The 18,619-nt window shown below is 45.0% G+C and overlaps 1 protein-coding gene across 3 annotated transcripts in view; it reads left to right on the top strand.

Moving 5' to 3' along the window:
• ARHGAP24 (Rho GTPase activating protein 24) overlaps window positions 1-18,619 on the top strand; it is a 192,353-nt gene that overhangs the window by 104,486 nt on the left and 69,248 nt on the right. The window contains exon 1 of one of the 3 annotated variants that reach the window (XM_014265860.3): window positions 6,366-6,528. The exons of 1 other annotated variant lie outside the window; for it this stretch is intronic. The gene's annotated coding sequence lies outside the window, so the exon portion shown is untranslated. Of the gene's footprint in view, window positions 1-6,365; window positions 6,529-6,567; window positions 6,825-18,619 lie in introns of those variants that run through there. One more of the 3 variants, XM_074540829.1, reaches the window with a different exon arrangement.

Below are 18,619 nucleotides of genomic sequence, written 5' to 3'. Positions count from 1 at the left end.
CCCCAGGAGGAAGCAGCTTTAAGAGCTGGATTCATAACTGGTGCTGCAGATGAACTGTACCTCCCTGGTGCATGTGTCACTGAGCTGTTGGAAAAATTGCTGGGAAGCAGATCCAGCGGATGTGCTGTCTGGTTCTCAAGGGCTAAGAGTTTGAGAAGTTTTGTTTGCCATGTAAGAGCAAATAATGTGCTTTTCTGGCTCACGTGGAGGGTTGTTTTCCATGGTGAAACCTCAAAACCACGTTCACCTTCAGAACCTCTGCTTATTTTTTGACTTCCTCTCTGGATTTGAAAGCAAGATGTTGCTGTCACCGCATTTCACCGTGATACAGAGGGAGACACAGGTCCCGTGTGCTCTCCTTGACTGAAAGTTGACATGATTGTGTAATAAGTCTTGAATCCACATTTGAGCTTTCTGAATTCCATGTTTAATTAATAAATTTTTATTTACTCCTTCTTTTCATAAACCAAGGAAGTAACAGCTGGTGTTTGCTTATGTCAAGCAGACAGATGCCTCACACAAACACCATATTTTTCCAGCATCAAAACTGAAAGGGAGTGAATATCTGAAGGGCAATTTGTGGATGCATCTGTGTTTATGAACCTGTTCATTCCAAATGTAACAACCAGATTTAAGGGGAAGATAGCAAATATGTTGTCCTTATGGATTATAATTTCACTGTAATTTTTTTCTGATGTTTTCTTCCAGACCTGCTAATGTTTCTCCTATCTCCCATTCCCCTTAGGAACAGGTTCTTTGAAAAACAGCATATTCTGGCAATTTTTTTCTTGTGACCTAGCTCTTGGAGAGGGTTTCTCTAAGCTGCAAGGCAGAACAGCAGCCAAAAATGTAACTGGGCAAGTTAAATAGTGTGCAGCTGAGAGCCCTTTGCATGGTACAGCTGACAGAAGCTTCCATGAGAAGATCTCAGCATGATATTCAGGGTTATTTGGGCATTCCGAAGGGCTGCACGAATATAGCCAATTCCAAGCCCAAATACCCAAACATATGGAGAAAGACTAATTTCTTACATATCAGCTGAACTGTATTTGGACTGCAGTGAAGTTGGAAGGAAATGGAGGAAAGCACTCTGGAAAATTTATTCTTGTGCTGGGATATGCAAAACCAGATGCTGCATCTGTATCACAGAGGAAATAATTTCTGTGATTGTAACGTCCTCTTTGCTCTTATGGTTGTGTGTGTGACTGACTTTTCACCTGTCTATGAAATGTGTACAGCGATTTTATCCAGCAGAACGACGGAAAGGACAGTTCAGCTTCTCCTAGGGCTGTCTAGTAATGCCTGTTGCTGTAATGCTGCCTTTAGTAATGCTGAGGGACAAGCTGACAGATTTGCTTTCAGCAGAGATTATTTTATTGACAGCCAGAGACTGCTGATAAAGTGGAGGGCAGATCGAAATCTGGACATCCTCACATGTTCTAGGCACTTTTAACAAAGGACCCCAAGTGTTCTTGTCACACTGAATTCCCTAAGCAGTTGGGGATTTATGGGTACTTCAAAGATTCCCCTTGTAGTGTTCTGCAAGTACCTACACTGCATAGCTGTCTTCCTCCATACCTCCTTCTTTAATATATTTATGGTCATATTGTTAAACACATCCATAAAACACAAGGGATATGCCCAGCAGCTAAATTTACATTAGCATATGATCCTTAATTCACATTTCTGGGTGTTACTCCCATTTTGTATGGGTGTAGCCCAGCTGGCACCTCTGAAAACCTGCCATAAACTACTAAAAATTAAGAGAAGTAGAGGCTCAAATCCCATTTAAGCACACATTGTGAAGGAAAGGATTTTGTTCTGAAGTCGCATGAAGTATTAAAAATTATCCCAGTATGCAAAGTTGAAGTCTCTTCAGGAATAAGGAGGAATCTTTGGAGTGGGATGTGTAGTGGATACTTTAAATGGCAGATCCCAAACCTTAGAGGCAGAGCAGAAATCCCTAAGCAGTTGGTTTTGTCAGTTAAGAAATTGAATTTATTGCTTCTCATGGTACTTGGGAAGAAAGTAAAATGTCTGGCAAAACAGCTTCCCTCACCTCAGCCAGCTGGCACAAAAGGAAGACTTGTTGAACAGTCTGGATTCAGGGAGCTGCAGTCAGGACCATGACATTTGCAGGCTGCAGAGTTGCTGCGTTTCCCATCTTGCTGTCCCTCCCTTGTTCCCTGCCCACCTACACACACAGCTGCTCCCTGCCCAGGCAGCCCTGGTGTCCGCCAGTGTCCAAAAATGTGAGGAACGCGGCCCCACAGTGCTGGGCCAGTGCCGCGCCAGCCACTGGAACACGTGCTGTTTACAAAATACTGCTCTAAATATTCCCTGGTGCCACAGAGAACAGAATTGGGAGGCAACAAAGGAAACAGAAGGAGATTTTTTTGCCTTTTTTATGAATTCCAGGGAAGGCAGGAGGCTATTGCTAGCATAACTTTGACTGGGAGCAGTGACTTATCTAGGCAGTGGTAACTTGCATTCAGACTCTGCTCCTCTGAGCCCTGGGGAGGGCAAGTGCACCCAGGGACTCTGCAGGCTCGTGGCACAACTTTTTCCTGGGTTTCTTCAGTGCACTCCCAAGCCCAGCTGATTCACTTAAGTACAGCAACAGAGAAGATTAAGGCTAAACCTGATTTGTAATAAGGAATCCTACAGCACAACGCCTTGGATTTTTGTCTCAAACAGTTAAAAACCAACTGCTGTTTTCCAGGGCATCGTTCTTGCTCATGTGCTTTTGACCAAAATATGCAGTCTTACAGGTTGGCTTCGAACCAAACTGACCATGCAGTGTCTCCCACCACTGTATGGGACCACCACATGATTTAGGTGGATGTTCAGAAGGAATTTGCTCAGGAGGACAGAGAGCTTTAACCTCAGCAATTCAAATGGAAAATGGTGCATACTTGCTATGATGTGGTTCAGCTGTCTGCAGGGCCTTGGCAGTAGCAATCTTGTTGCGAGTTCAGTAGTGAACTCTAAATCTTGGCAGCTGTGGGCCAGTATTTCCACTCGTCTTTCCATGCATGCTGTCAGCCAACATCTGACTCTTTGGAGAGTGGCTGACTGTTGAATACTTGCATCACTGGCTTGCTTTTAAACAGGAGAGGTGAATTAGTCACCAACACTGAAAAGTTCTCAATACTTTCTTCACGTCCATCTCACCAGCACTGCTGGGTCCTAGGCTTTGGGAGCAACAATCAGATTGGTGCAAGCACAAACCCACCACTGTTGGGGGAGGAAGAATTGGCATGTGAACTGTTTCAGGAACTTGACCCCACAGATCAATGGGCCTTGACAATATCCATTTTGAAGGTGTTGAGAGAGCTGGATGGCTTCATTGTGAGTCTGCTCTCCCTAATCTTGGAGATCAGAGGACATCAGAGAAGGCTACAAGAAGGCTGAACTCACCTGGATATACAAGAAGGGCTTAACAGAGGATCCAGGAGATTACAGACCCATCAGTGATACAAGGCCCTTCAGTTCCTGGGAAAGTTACCAAAGGAATCCTCCTAGGAGCTATCACAAGATAGGTGAAGCAGGTGATTGGGAAAAGCCAGGATGGATTCACCAAGGGCAAATTATTCTTGACAGAGCTGATCACCTTCTATGGCAAAGGAACTGCTCAGTCCAAGTGGGGCAGGTGGCTGGACATTGTTTGTTCACCTGGATTTCTGCAGGGATTTCCAAATGGTTTTCCACAGCCTCCTCCTGGACAGACAGACACATTATGATCTAGACAAGTGGTGCTTGCAGTGGGTGAGGAACTGGCTGGCTGGAAGCGCCCAGGAGGTGCTGGTAAACAGCTCCTCTTGAGGCTGGTGACCTGTCACAAGTGGGGTCCAAAGGGATGGATATTGGGCCCAAACCTGTTTAATATCCTCACAAGTGATCAGTGTGATGGGACCAAGTGCACCCTGGGGAGGCTTGCTAATGATTCCAAACTGAGTGGAGAAGGGGACACTTCAGAAGGGAGACCCACCCTGCAGGAGGACCTGGATAGACTGGAAGAGTGGGCTGCCTGGACCATATGAAGCTCAACAAGGCCAAGTGTAAGGTCTTGCACTTTGAAAAAAATATAATCCAGGGGTGCAGCACAGGCTGTGTTGTGTGTGAGCTGCCTGGTGGGAAGCAGCTCTGTGGAAAGGGCCTAAGGGGTTCTGGTGGACAACAAGCTCAGTATGAGCAAACAGTGCTGCTGTGGCAGAGATCCAGTGGGATGCCCCACCAGCAGAGATAAAGGATCATTATCCAGTTCTACTCATTGCTTGTCAGGCCACACCTGGAATACTGTGTTCAGTTTTGGTACCCACAATACAAAAATATGTAGACAAGCTGGAGGGGTTCCAGGGAAGGGCCACAAAGATGATCAAAGGACTGGGAAGGCTGCCATATGAGGAAAGGCTGAGAGAGATGGGTTTGTTCAGCACTGGGAAAAGAAGGCTTAAGGGAGGCCTTATATCACCATGTTCCAGTATTTAAAGGGTGCCTAGAAAGATGGAGACTCCTTTTTACAAGGAGTTGCATGGAAAAGGTGAGGGGTAGTGGTCACATGTTATTCCTGGGGAGATTCCAATTTCTGTGATCATTCCATGAACTCACTGGAGGAGAAGCAGCTCCAGAAAGCAGGCTGCTCAGACCTGGGGGACGGATGATGTCTGTAACTCTCTCATTGCCCTTCCAACTTTGTAGAATTGTTAATTATCCAGACAAACAATGTTGAGTGTGATACTTGCTCAACATGACTGCAAGAGGCTGTGACTTTGGGCTGTGTTCATATTACCAGCGGTGTTCCCATGGATTTCGGTAGGGAAGGAGCTGCTTTGTAACATTGGAATATGATGTATTAGGAGGGGAATATTTCTCTCCTACGGTGACTTCACTGGGTGCAGCTGGTCCTCAGATGTGTTCTGAAGTAGTTTCTCATTAGGATCAACTCATGGGAAGTAACAGATGGTGAAGTGAGACTAAATTAGTGAGAACGTTGTGCTCGGTTAATGCTCTTTCTCTCTATAAATAATAGCTGGCGAGTGGAGCAGGGATGAGGACATTACACTGTTATGTTTGTGGCTACCTCTGCTGCTGCTACATAGATGTTATATGATGCCTTCCAGCATGTTTGGTCAGCACTAGAAAAGAGTAGAGAGAATTTGCCAGTCCTTTCACGAGGGCGAAAACACTGCAATTCTGCTGCAGAACAAATACAATCCAAGGAATGCTCAAAGACTTATGAGGGGAAACAAGTGTGGGAGACAGCTTTACATTAACAGACAGTCAACTTCTTCATACAAAAGTGAAACAAAACCCAGCGTCTCTCCTCTGATATTCCCAGATTCCCAGTAAGTCTCCAACTTTTTATTTACTTCTATCCTAAAATCTTTCTTTGAAATATATGTATTTTAATAAGACTTAACTCGCTGTGGTTCAGACATCGTGGCTTGTTGTCAGGCACACTTCATGGCTGGAGCAACTAGCAGGAGAATCACTATGGCTTTTCCAGCCTTTTAGAATGCCACAAGTGGCTGCTGCCAGCCATCACCTGCCCCTTCCCGTTTCTTTGTGTGACACGGTGTGAATATCTGTGAGGCTGGCATCCACAGACTGGAAGTTTTACATTCAAATCTGCATCTGCTATCCCAGCTCAGATGGCAGTGGCTCTGGCATCTTTGTCATGACATCTTCTGCAACTTTGGTCGTCAGTGATTTTTTTTTTTTCAGGGCACAGCAATGAAAAGTTTTGCAAAAAATAATTCCTCCTGAGGTTTTTTGTTTTTTTTTTTTTCCTTCAGGACTTGTCAGCCTGTGCCATAAACTTTCCTTATGGGCCATTTTGAAGACTTTTTTGCAGACTTTCCTCAGTGCCCTGCAGGACCTATGCTTCTGTTAGCGAGCTTCTTGAGGTGTTGGCCAGGATAAAATCCTTCTCTCTTCCCCATACTAGACCTAACTCCTCGGTGGAAGCAGGTGCTCATACTATTACAAACAAACAACACAACCCTAGCAGTGTGAAACTTTGACTTGCAGGAGGACACACAGATCTCTGAACGGCTCAGAGACTAAGGAGATATACTTCCTCCAGGGATCTTTTATCATAAAAGCAGCTTAAGTGACTCACTCTTTCCCGAGGATATTCTTAAAACAACCCCACTCAGTTCGCCTTTTAGTGGTCAGAAAGAAGATTTATTTTGTGCTGTCTTTCAAAAAAAAAAGGAAAGAAAGAAAATCTTTTGAAAAAAGTCAATGGCTGTATTTCCAAGAGGATTTGGGCTGTATTAGAGGTCTGTAAGGCTCACTAATGCATAGGCTGACTGGCACTATCTTCACTCAAGCAAGTGCTCCACTGAAAAATTCAGAGCTATTTTTAGTTCCCTTCCAACAAACCGCTTGGTTGTGAGGCCTGGGGAGCAGTGACACCGTGATCGCGAGGGGTCTGCAGGAAAAGGCAGAAGGACGAGGCACGGCAGCGCGCTGGCCACCCGGGCACTCCGGCTGATGCGCAGGGAAGCACGCCAGGAGCAGGTATTTCACATCATCTCCCGAGCCTTGCTCTGCCCACGAGATGAAACTGCTGGCCAGAGTCAGGGCATGAAAGCGTTAGCTGGCTGGCTCTATCTGCTCCTGCCCTTAAAGATTTCATTCCATAAATTCCTGTCCTGACCGTCAGCTTTTAAGTCGTCTCCTCTCGTTTCCTAGCCTTTTCTGGGATTTTGCAGGCTCTTTAGGCAAGTTAGCAAATGGCAGTGGCGGGAGAGAGATAAGTTTCCCGAGCGGAAGGCGTCGTGCTCTGCTGGAAGCCCCGCCGTGGCAGTGCCTGGGTGAGTAGCCGGGAAGGAGCCGCAGCCGCGGCCGGCGGAGGACGCGGCCGGCGGGGGTCGGTCCGGGCGGCCGGAGGGGCTGGAGCCGGGCCCGGGCCGTGTCCGAGGGCCAGCGGCCGCCGGACCCCGCTTCGGCCGCGGCGTTCCCCGCAGGTCGGCGCCGGTCCCGGGGGGCTCAGGGGCTGCTCCTGGGCGCGGTGGTCGCCATTCCTGGGCGGTGGAGTCACGGGCGGGACGGGCGCCAGGGCCGGGCCGGGCTCGGCCGCCGGTGCCAGGTGAGCGCTGGGCGGCTCCGCGGCGCTCCTGCCCCGCAGGGACGGCAGCGCTGCCGGCGGGATGGGCGCCCGATCCCGGCTGCATCCCGCCCGCCTCCACCCGCGTTCCAAGCGCTGTGTACAGCCTCTGCCAGCCCGCCCTAAGAACGAGGATCCCGGCCTGCTGGAGCGGCGGCGGGGCTCGGCAGGGAAAGTTGTGCATGTGTGAAGTGCCGTGGGGAGGGAGCGGGGCAGTGCTTTGGTGTCTCGCATTTGCACCCTTTTGGTTCAGCTCGGCTGTGCAGCGCTTGTGGATTCCTTGCCTCAGAGTCAGAGCCAGGCTTTGGAGTGAGTGTTGATGCAGTTTAGCTGCATTGCTTTGTTTTAAAATAACTACATGTGTTTCACCCTTAATGATACCATTATCTTAAAATAGCTCGATGTGCTGCCTCCCTTGAGTTACTTGGTAGAAAAAACAAGGAAGGGGAACTGCTGAATTCCCATGAACTTTGTGTTCATAGATCCTGCTAGGCTTTCAGCATGCTGAGCTGCTGTAGCAGTCTTCTCCGTGTTCTGGAAATGTGTATTGCCAAACTATTCTCTGCTGCTGTGGTCACATTCTCTGCCCTAGCTGTGCTTAAGGTACATTTGAAAATACAGGTGGAATGGCACATCCATAATGGGAATTTTAGTGTACTCCTGTTAGATCTGTGTGTCCATATATTAACAGTGCAGATGGTGCAAGCAGAGGAGCTATAGCATGTGCTGACTTACTTGTGCATTAAATTAGTTCATACAATTAGATAACAATCAGTTATGCTCATGGGAGATGAAGGAGTTAATGTTTTGGTGCTTGTCTAAAAAAAATTCAAATGCCCTGTTTTGTTCTCACTGGTTCTGCCCAATCCAGACTTTTATCCTCCACAAATAGTCTTCATCACTAGTTGCCAATTTCAGTGCTAGTTACTAAAACAAAGACAAGTAGAATGAAAAGTCAGTTACTCCATGGGCTGAATTCAGTAAACTGAGTCTGCATGGTTTAGAACTTGTTATACTTTCAGAGTAATTAAGATGAATTAATTGGGTTTTCTTCTAGCAAAAAGTAGAAGTGCATGAGATTTTATTACAACTTCAGTGACAAATGTTTTAGTGTTAGGGCACTTCTCTGGGACATGCTGTACACGTCAGTGTAGATGAAAGCTTCGTGTTTGGTTATGGTGATCAAATGCAAAAATTTTACCAAACTGCTGGCAGGACTGACTGGATATTTCTTGATCAGTGTTGTGTCTTTCCATCTACTTGTCCTGTTATCCTGAGTGTTTCAAGGGCAGGTACCACACAGCCCACCTCTAGAAATACTGACTTGTTGTGGTGTTTGTGTTTGCATAGAGGATACTTGTGCACAGTTATAACCCTGACAGCTTTTAGGTGAGCAGTGCAGTTTGTGTCTGGCACATGCTGGAATCAGCCTGGCACAGGGGACACTCTGTGTGACCAACAGCACTGTCTCATTTTGACACTCTGGTACCTCTGTATTGGAAAGATACATGGCCCTCAAAAGACAAGCTCCATTACCTCAGGGACACTGCAGTCCTTCTCAGCTCCCTACAGATTCTGTCCATACCCTGTCTGAGGACAGCTCGAAGTAGCAGTAGTTCAGTTGGTGTTTGGTAGTGCAGATATGAGAGGTAAGGGGTAGGGAGTTGCAATGCTTCTGAGAACTGTTAGGAAGTATTTGTTTACACAATATTAGGACATAAAACCTAATATTTTTTTTAATATATTTTTTCTTCACACCCTTAAGCCTTTTAGTTAGGTGGGTGGGTGAGATGCTGTGCTGCTGGTCACACATCATGCCCTGAGCACAGGCAAAGGTGGCCCCGCAGGGTGTGTTGTAACACCCTGATTCTGGAGCTGCTCATGGATAGAGCTCCCTCCCTGTGCTCTGCAGGATGACCTGCTGCTGCCTCTGGGCTTCTCTTTCCTAAATGGGGTTACACTGTACTTCATTGTCTGTGCAGGTTCTGAGACAGGTCAGAAATCTCATTTGAAGAAGGTGAAGTATCTTTCTGGCTTTATCGTACCAGTTGGGAAGTGATGGATTGCACATAAGCTCTGCACCTGATATCTCTTGCAGGCCATAAATCCAAGTGATGCAGCTCAAAAGCAAACTGTAAAGTCCAGACTGACTCTGTCATTTAAATTCCATTATTTCCATTCAGGGAAATACTGGTTTCTGAGCTATGGCTAAAGATGAGCAGGTGTCAGATTCATTCTCATGTCCTCTGAATGCAGTGCAGTAAGTCAAATTATCTCATTTGTTTTAAAACAGCTTTCTGGGGATTTTTGATTTTTTTTCCCCCTGATCTTTGTTAGCTAATTCAAGTAGAAGTGGCTTATAAATTAAACATTATTTTCTAATGAATCCAGCTCATCCTTCTTAAGCCAAGTCTGATACAAAACCAAACTCATTTTAATCATTAAATGAAGTCATTGACTTTTTTGTCTGTGAATGTCAGATGGTAGCAGATTTCTGAAGTACTTAGCCTGAACATTATCCATAGACTGCAGCTCCCTCTTCTTCCAAGATATAGTTATGAAATGTGCTAATACCGTGCATGTAAAAAGTTGGAAGTTCTCAGCATTCATTCCTGCTGGCAGAGGAGCAATTAGAAACTTCTCTTGGCAACAGATTTTGTGAATAATGCTGGGGTTTTATTTAGTGATGAAAGGAAGTGTCAGACTTTCAAAATGACCAGGAGCATGTTGGGGTCATTTAGGTTGTCACAAGAGCTGCTCTGAAACCTTCCCCTTTTCCAGGCATGCAGCTAGATCCAGGACCAGTGCGCTTTTCAGCCCATCTGACAGCAGGGTAAAGAGGGAACCTTGTGCACAAAACTAAAAAAGCCCAGTTTCTGTGGATGAGAAAGTGGTCAGAGAACACCTAAACTGAAATTTTACACTTAGCCATAAATAAAAATGGGGCAGTTAGTAGCAGCAAAGAATGTTTGTGAAAAATAAGCATAATATGTTTAGAGATGGCATGGGCTGGAAGAGAATAGAAATAGAAGAGAATTTTTCATTTGGAAGGGACCTATAAATACTTATTCAGTCCAATTGCCTGACCACTTCTCTTGATGAAAAGTTGAAGTGTGTTATTAAGGGCACTGTCCGGATGCAACAGTCTTGGGGCAACAGCCATGTGTCTGAAAAGCCTATTGTAGAGTTTAACCATCCTCTCAGTAAAGAAATGCTTCCTGATGTCCAGTCTAAATTCCCTAATGCAGCTTTGAACCATTCCCAGCAGGAAAATACAGGTAGTACTCAGCTATCTATGTGCTAGGAGTGTTTCCTGAAAATGTGTGGAAGAGCTAACAACATCCAGCAGTTGTTTCAGGTTCCCTGTTTGCAGTCTGTTTCAGGCTTCATTTGGTTTCCTTTCTTCTCCCCCTGGGATATCTCCATTGCAAATGTGTTGGATTTGTAATGAGGAAGCACTAGGTTTCCAATACTTAGTGAACAAATCTCTGAAATGTTTCCTCTAACAGTAAGAATTCACCATGCTTGTCTGTGGATTTTAAATTTCAGACAGTTAGGGAGCCAATTAATGGTGCTGTGTTACCAGAGGTAAAAGATAGTGTATTTTGGCACCGTTTGTTCATGTCTCCCCATGGCCTGCCATTGGGGTCTCTGTTTCAGTATAAAAGGGGGTTAGTGGCTTTGGACATCTCTGTTTCTGCGTGCTGCTAACAGGAAAACTAATAAAATGATAGGTTGAAGGTGTAAAATATAGCCCCAGAGTGATTTAAAATATGAGAGAGATGGCAGTACAATTGGAGCTTGCAATAAATGGTCAAAGATAAAATGGAAAAATCTATCCTTATTAAAAGTGGTGTGTGCAATATATTTATTTAGGCACTCAGAATCAGGAGAGTTGTGGCTGCTTCAAATGAGAAATGTGTTCTAAGGAAATACTTTCTTCATTTAAATTTAATTTGAGGAGGTTTGAAAGTAGAATTCATTCTTGTGGAATTACATTATGCTCTGGTTGTTATATTTCTCTCTTCCCCATCATCTTGTCTTTCTCAGTTCCACAAATAGCTTTTTCATCTTGGTTGCCACTGGCAAAAGCCTGTAAGTAGGATTTTTGGACACATAGGAGTGAATCAGAAATTCTGTGGTTGGAGGTTTTGCAGTCGTTAGGAGGAGGCGCCAGAGCGATAGGAGGTCACTTGGTCAGATTTAAGCCAACTGTAAGTTTTGGGTTATTTTTCAGAAACAGGATGATAATGGCGAGGATATAGTGCCAGCAAGCAACCTCAGTGCTGAGTAACAGTGTCATCTGCCTTTCTGCAGCCTATGGAAACTGCATCTCACATGCTCTTCCTTCAGAAATCAGGGTGCACACCTTACCCAGATCACACTGTGACCACCAGGAGTGAATCTTGGGCCACAACCAGTGCATTTCAGTACTGACACCTGAGGGGAATAAGAAGCATGGGCTTATCTTTGTCCGGTTTCTGCCTCCAAAGGATGAGATAGAGATCTCATCTCATCTAGAGATAGACTGGGAAAGGCAGATCTTGTTTTGCCTTTCCCCTGGGGCACTCTGGTACATGGCAGAGCCATGTCTTTGTGGCTGGGAGAGGTGAAGGGTGGGATGCTGCCTAAGAGCAGAAGAAGCTGATGGAAGCAGTAGAGCAATAAAATAAAGATTCTTTACCAAAGTAGTTCTTACCTTAAGCAGTCCTTGTCTGATCCTACAAGGATATGTGGCCACTGGTGGGATCTGTCTGCTTTATAAAGGGCTTTGAATGCCCTGGACAATGTGATGTTCATCAGGCAAAACAGGAAAGGCAGCTCTGCAAGTGCTTCAGCCTTACTCCTGTACTCCTTCCCAGCCTTGCAAAACCTGACCTAACACCCTGAGGTTCACACGTGGAATAGAGAGGACTCTTAGGGGAAAGAAACAAATGCTGTGGGGGTTTGGGGCATAGAAGATGATAAATTGCACACACTTTTGGTAACCTTAAGGGCAGCTAAGTGAACTGTCAAAAGCATTTTGCAGGCCAGCTTTCAAGCAGGAGTACAACTGTGCAGTGCTCAGGCTCTCCGGGAGAGTCATCCTTTACCTGCCAGCCCTCCCTCCTGTCTCAAGGTGGCCAAGTTGTGGTCTCAGCTGCATTTGAATCCTTCTGCTTAGCAGAAGGATACCAAGGCAGCAGTGGGTGCTTGTGAAATGCAGTCACTCTGTGTAATTATTACATCAGGGCCCCTGAGGTATGTGCCCTGGTCCGTGACTGGACTTGTGATGCTGGCAGCTGGCACGTTGTTCAGTCAGGCCATGGGATCTTGCTTTAGTGGGAAATAATCCCCTGGGGGCAAAATCTACAGCTAGCCCAGCAGATTGCCATGGTAGGAGCAGCAGCCTGTCCCCTGCCCTTGCACACCCCCCTGCCTGTTTGCTCTCCTGCAGCTCAGGGATCCTGTCCTTCAGTCCTGTAAGAACCCAAGCGCTGGCAGCTTTCAGCTTCTGTACTGAAAGGAGCTGATTTCTGCTTTTTATCACCAAAACTGAAAGGAGGCTTTTACTTAGAGATAGCGATAGGTAGTAGTGAGAGCCATTTCTGCTTCTGCTTGTGTGGGCCCTCACTCTGTCTTTTTGAAGCAAATAATCAACCAGCTTTTATAGGTAGTGGTTTCTAACAGTTCTCACTGATTGCAAATACCTTATTTATCTATTTAGATTCCTTTGAGTTCGCCAAGTAGCATGTGAAATTACTGAGTTTCTGATGGGTGTCTATAAAATCTCGGTTAAGGTATGGTGGGACAGCATTTTGTAGTTATTTAAATTACAACTTTTTTTCTTTAAACAACACGATACTTACTTGACGTACTTCACTTCAGGTATGACCTTTGTTGTCTCTGCTGGTACATTTTTGAGTTTATGATGCACTTCACATTCCTATAAAGTCTTTCACTGAGCGTTCTAAGAGTCTTGACAAGATGCAATTAACTGAAATACTGTGTCTCCCCTGTGAGGTCAGTAAATACCCTTAATTGCTTTTTGCAGAAAGAGGAAAATATGGTAGAGAAATTTTAAAGGAATTCACCAGTGCTGGGTGAAAAGCTACTGAAGAGGCCTCAGCAGAGGCTGATTCCTGAACCCTCTCTGGTGTGCACCATTTCTCTCTCTTACATAAGCATGCATAGGAACGATGTAACCCAGCAGAGTGAGGTACGATGTAGGTCAGGTTTCTTTTGTCAGTGCATCTTCTGCTTTTTGACCTCCAAGTTGCTGAAAGCAACAAAAGCCTATGGATGAGGGAGCCTTTTCAGAAGTGGTTAAAAAAGCAACAAGCAACCCCTGAAAGCCTCAATCCCCTCCAAAGAGCTATTTTTAGGAAGCTAAATCAAAGAAGAGTCCCCTGGGGGGTCTGTACACAAAGTTGCTGTCTGGATGCCTTCAGATAGCTTAAAGTTTTAATGCATTTGTCAGGCTGTCACCTTCTGTGCCTGGTGAAAACGGAGAGCAGGCTGAACGGGCTGGCGGGGACAGACAGACACTTCTTCAGGGCTGCTGGTGCCAGGCCCAGTCACTGGACGTTTTGGGAAGAGGGAATGTGCAGTGTTAAGATGACTTTCAGTCCCATTTTGATGAAAAGTTGTTGTTCACTCTGTCCTGAGTTTAAAGAGGAAGCAGATTTCCACTGTGTTGTTGTTGACTGCTTTATCAGAAAAATGGCAGCAGAACCTTGTGCAGAAATTACTGTATGTACTGCTAACAATATAAATGTGATGCCTAGCTTTAAGGACCACCAAGGAAGGAAGCTTAACAGGGCATCATTGTCATTTTGCAGCTGTGTGAAAAAGCTGTGTCTGTCCCTTCAACCGTACTCCACACCACGTGGAAGTTCTTTTTTACCCTTGAGTACCTGGTGGTTTATTTTTCCTGAAAGCAGAATAGCTCTAATGACAAGGTTGGAAGGACTTTGAGGCTTTATTCTGCATTTGAACATCCTGAATGCAGAGGCAAGAGGGGACAGCACAAGCTGCTGTGTTGTTGAGAGGAAGGGGAATAAAGTGTTGGAAGCAATGTCAGAGTGGCAGTGCAGAAGTGCCAGGGGAAGACAGTCCTTGCTGTCGTGCTCTGAAACACTTCCCTGGGAGCTGAAGCACTACTGGCTTTGTACAAAGCTGGCTCTTGACTGTGAAAGTTGCAAAGAAGCCAGGAGCAGCTGGGACAAGGAAGGCAAAACTTTCATTTACTTGAAGCCCTTGGCACTTTCTTTTACCCAGCACACGTTAAATAGATGTTATAATAAATGCAGTCGTGCAGTAACAAATTGGATGAGCTCATTTAGGTGAAATAAGAATCGATGAGGAATTACCTCTAGATTATTATTGCTTTGACATTTGCAGATCACATATTTTTTCCTTAGAAAATAAATCACCTATCTTCTACAGGGACACTAGAAAGAAATCTTGGAGACAGTTTGTTTTTATTTCAGCTCAACAGACCAGGAGTAAAAGCATGTCACTGTTGTGAGAGTGGAGCTGCTTTGCCCCAAGAAAGCCTCCTTAAAGCAGGGAAGGCTGGAGCCACTGGAGATTCCTGTGGCCTTGAACTGTGCTGGCACAGGATAGCTGTTGAAACAGCAGTTATCACTAAGAATTGTTTGGAATTCTTGCCTAGAGATTTTAACAGTAATTCTGGCTGATAGTGAAGAATTGTGATAGGTCAGGGGGTGATTTAAAACAAGAGCAGGTGCTGGTGGCAGTCATTTAAACCCCCGGGAAAGTAGGGACAAAATGAAGTGGGGCAGGCCCACGATCTGCTGTGTAAATACTGGGAAGTAGTTTATTAGCAAACAAACCATCCCAGTCAGCCATCTGAACTGAAGGAGGCTGGAGTGGGGAGTGTGTCACCTATGGCATGGGAAGAGACTGCAAGGTGATGCTTTCATCCCATTGTTTCACAGGACAAAGGTTTGGTTGGTGTCATTCTGTATAAGAAATTGGTGTCGTGATTTTGCATTAAGGACACTCTGCCTTATATCCTGTGGTTATTGCTGTTAAATTTGGAACGTGAGAGTGATTTGGTTGTTGAAATGGAACTCACACAGTGGAAGTGCCTTGGTGCTTGCTGTAACACTGTGCATCCATAGCTATCTGATGGTGCAGCAATCCCAAACGAGCCCTTCTGGAGTTATGGCCTCATACCTGGCCATGCCTCTGCTGGGTGTCAGGCCTGTAGGAAATCACTGTTACCAAGCTAAATGTCTTCAGTGCTTGTCAGCCAATTCCAGGTATATTTTTAAACTACCAGAAAGTTTGAAATTTCCTTTATTGTGGCAGCAAGAAATTGGTAATACAGGCAGGGGACCTTCGTGTGAGAACTCCTCCAGCTTGGAAAAGATTGGGGTTTTTTGGGGTTTTTTGGGAAGGTCCCACAAACCCTCCTGCTGCTCAGCCCTTTTTCCTGTAGTGTGCCTGTGTTGTGTCTGCTGCATTGCAGATGGAACCGATGTTTCTCTTGCATCTTATTATGAACTGGTGGAAGTGTGTTCACTTAAACAGCCAGGAACCAGGGTCAGGACAGAGTGGACCTGACCCTTATTTTTGGTGGCTTGTCTTCAGAGTTCATGGTGGTATTCCCCACCACTCCAGTGGTGGAGTACCTATATAAGGATAATTCCTTTTTTCCTTTTTCTATGACTAATATGGCTAAAGCTGTCATTTAACAGCCAAAGACAGTCTGGATCAGGAAGGGCTTCTTGGCTGTAAGGAGGTAAGGTGCAGGACTGTATAGCTGATTAATTATTGGATCTGGAAGAGGAAATACTGAGATGTCACTGTTTAAAGTTTTCTGTAGTGCTTTGTTAGCTTCCAGTTTGGGGAGAACTTACAGACTTGAGGATAAAAATGTAGCTTTAGTCTAGAAAATGTAATTTACTGAATGACACCCTATTGGTGGTAGGTACCTGAGCATTTTCAGCACTGAGATGCAAGCATTGCAAAACCACATGATAGGCATGTTTTTTTTCTATAATCTGTAGGATTGACCTCAGTGTTATGACAACAAAACCATTGCCATGCTGTCTATCCCTTCTGTTACATGCCCCTGTGGGTTTTTTACCTATTTCATCTATTTCTGCAGCTACCAACTCATTGAAGTATTGGATCAGTATTTTGGACTAATTTTGAGTACATTGTATATATTCAGGGCACTGAAAATAGTCTCCTAGTGCAGCTGAAACCACACTGTGATCTGAATTGCATGACTAAAGTGAAAGGAGTCCTCTTAGATTCATTGCTTGACACTTAATATCCACAGAAGATGGTGGTTGCGTACTCATATGCCATAAAAGAAGTGAGTATATCTAAACCTGTATAAATAACACTGTGGAATTAAGTAGTTTGCCATCCCCTCTTGCAGCCACTTTTACATCTGACAAATCAAAGCTGCCGTTTGTGAAGTGGGATTTAAAAAAGGCCTCAGACAGCAGCCCCAAAGGCAAGGCTGCTCTCCCGAGGCTGGCAGCCAGCTGCCTGGGAGGCAGCCCCATCCCACTCCCCTGCCCCTTTCCAGGGCACGGGGCTGTGAGGCTGCTGCAGACAGCAGAGGCATTAACAAGAAATGGCTCTGCCGCCTGGAAACCGCTGTGGCAGCGTAATCTTTGTCCAGGGCTGTTCAGGCAGCAGTCTGAGCTGCCCTAATGGGAGTAAAACATACATTGGGCCAGTGCTGGAGAGCTGCACGGATGTGGGCTGTTGGTAGCTGCAGGTGGGGCTGAGCTGGCACAAACCAGCGCATCCACACTGCCCTGGAAAACTGGAAAGGAGCTTGGGACTGGAAAGGAGCAGCAGCAGTGAGGAGCAGAGGTACTCTGGGTGCTCTTTGGTTTTGGGCAAGTAAAAGCAGCCAGCAGTGTTTAGAAGGACATTGTGTTCGTGGTGAGGCGGAAAAGTCCCTTTCTCAAAAATTTATACTACAAGTTCTCCCAGCATAAATATCACCAGATAAAGTTTGTCATCTTTTGTTTTATTTGGTGTATTAGTTTTGAATGGGTTTGCCACCACTGTGATCTGTAGTCTTAAAAAGATGTTTGCATCCCTGCAGCATATGCTGGAATCTCTTTCCAAACCTTAGATCTGCTGAAACTTACCTGTATTGTGGAAATTTCAACTTTGGTCAGTTCCTCAGAGTGAGCATTGGGACCTGTGGCTATAACACGCTTCCAGCTGAGGGGCAGGGCAGTGCTTCCTAATGAGGTATTTCCACTGTGTCTGCTCTGGAAGAGCCTATGCGTATGTCATCATGTGCTATGAATTAATTCCCAGTGCTCCTGACAGAAGAGAAACCTGATTCTGGACTCTCAATTTTTTAGAATAACAGACATAGAAATTATTTTTCTTTCTTTTCAGTTCTAGGAGAGAATTGTTTCAGTAAGTCCTACAACAAGGCAGGATTATTTATGGGTGTGTTTTGGGGCTTTTTTCCCCCATCAAAAATGAATCACAAGATTAAGGAAAAAGCCTCTTAACGTCCCCAAAGTAAGATCAGAATTAGAACAAGTCAAGAATGTGTTAAATTTGTTCTGCAGCCATGCTCTAGCTGTTACAGATCACAGGGGTATAGAATTGTGGTAGTTTGAAAAGTTGTCAGCAAACAGGAAAATAAATGTAACTCTCATACTTCAAACAAAATACCAGCTTACTTTGTCAGAGACTTCACAAACATGACTGCTTTTTTAACGTAAGCCTGCTATGAGACAGATTTTAATGCAGCAGAAGCAGTTATGCTCAGATTTAGAAATGGATGAAGTGAAAGAGAAAGAGAATTAAACTGTTGTTCTTGTAAATAGAAAATAACATACTGAAATATGATAGTGTTCCAGGGTATTCTCATACACAGCTCTGAGGAAAAAGCTGACAATGTAACTCAAGAAAGAAATTGGGATTTATTGTGGTTGTCTCTCAGAGACAATTTTCAGATGCCCTGAAGGTTTATTTGTGGCACCTTCTCTTTCCAGTGCTATAGCTCAGCTGTCAACCTTTTTATCAGAATAGAGTGGTTGGTGAGAGGAAGCATGGGAGAACAACCTGGAAGGATTGGCTGCATCTCTGTCAGCTCTGTACCTGGCTGTACCAAAGGTCAGGGCAGTTGCCCAAGAGCACAGCTGCAGAGGTTTGGGAAGAGGTAAAAATGGCAGAGCAATTTGCAGGGATGGTATTTTGTATCATTTCAGCAAAATCTACAAGTCTCTTGCTGGGTGGAATTAGAGCTGTAGTACTCATTCAGTGTTTGGTAGTAACTTGTTAGATCTAGATGGAAGATATCCTTGCTTTGATAATTAAATTCTCTATTTTTTTCCATCCCAATTTTCAGTCTTCCTTCTGCTGGCTTTGGTATTACACTACACATAAGCTTTTCTTCCATGCTCATTGGTATCACGGAGTTGGAAGGAACTGACTCCTCCAGTTGGTTCAGCCAGCTGTGCTCATAAAGGACTTTGCTTCAGCCCAGATGCTGAGGAA

This window comes from Zonotrichia albicollis, chromosome 5, assembly GCF_047830755.1.
Source record: "Zonotrichia albicollis isolate bZonAlb1 chromosome 5, bZonAlb1.hap1, whole genome shotgun sequence".
NCBI lineage: Eukaryota > Metazoa > Chordata > Aves > Passeriformes > Passerellidae > Zonotrichia > Zonotrichia albicollis.
This window is presented reverse-complemented; position numbering and strand designations above follow the sequence as displayed.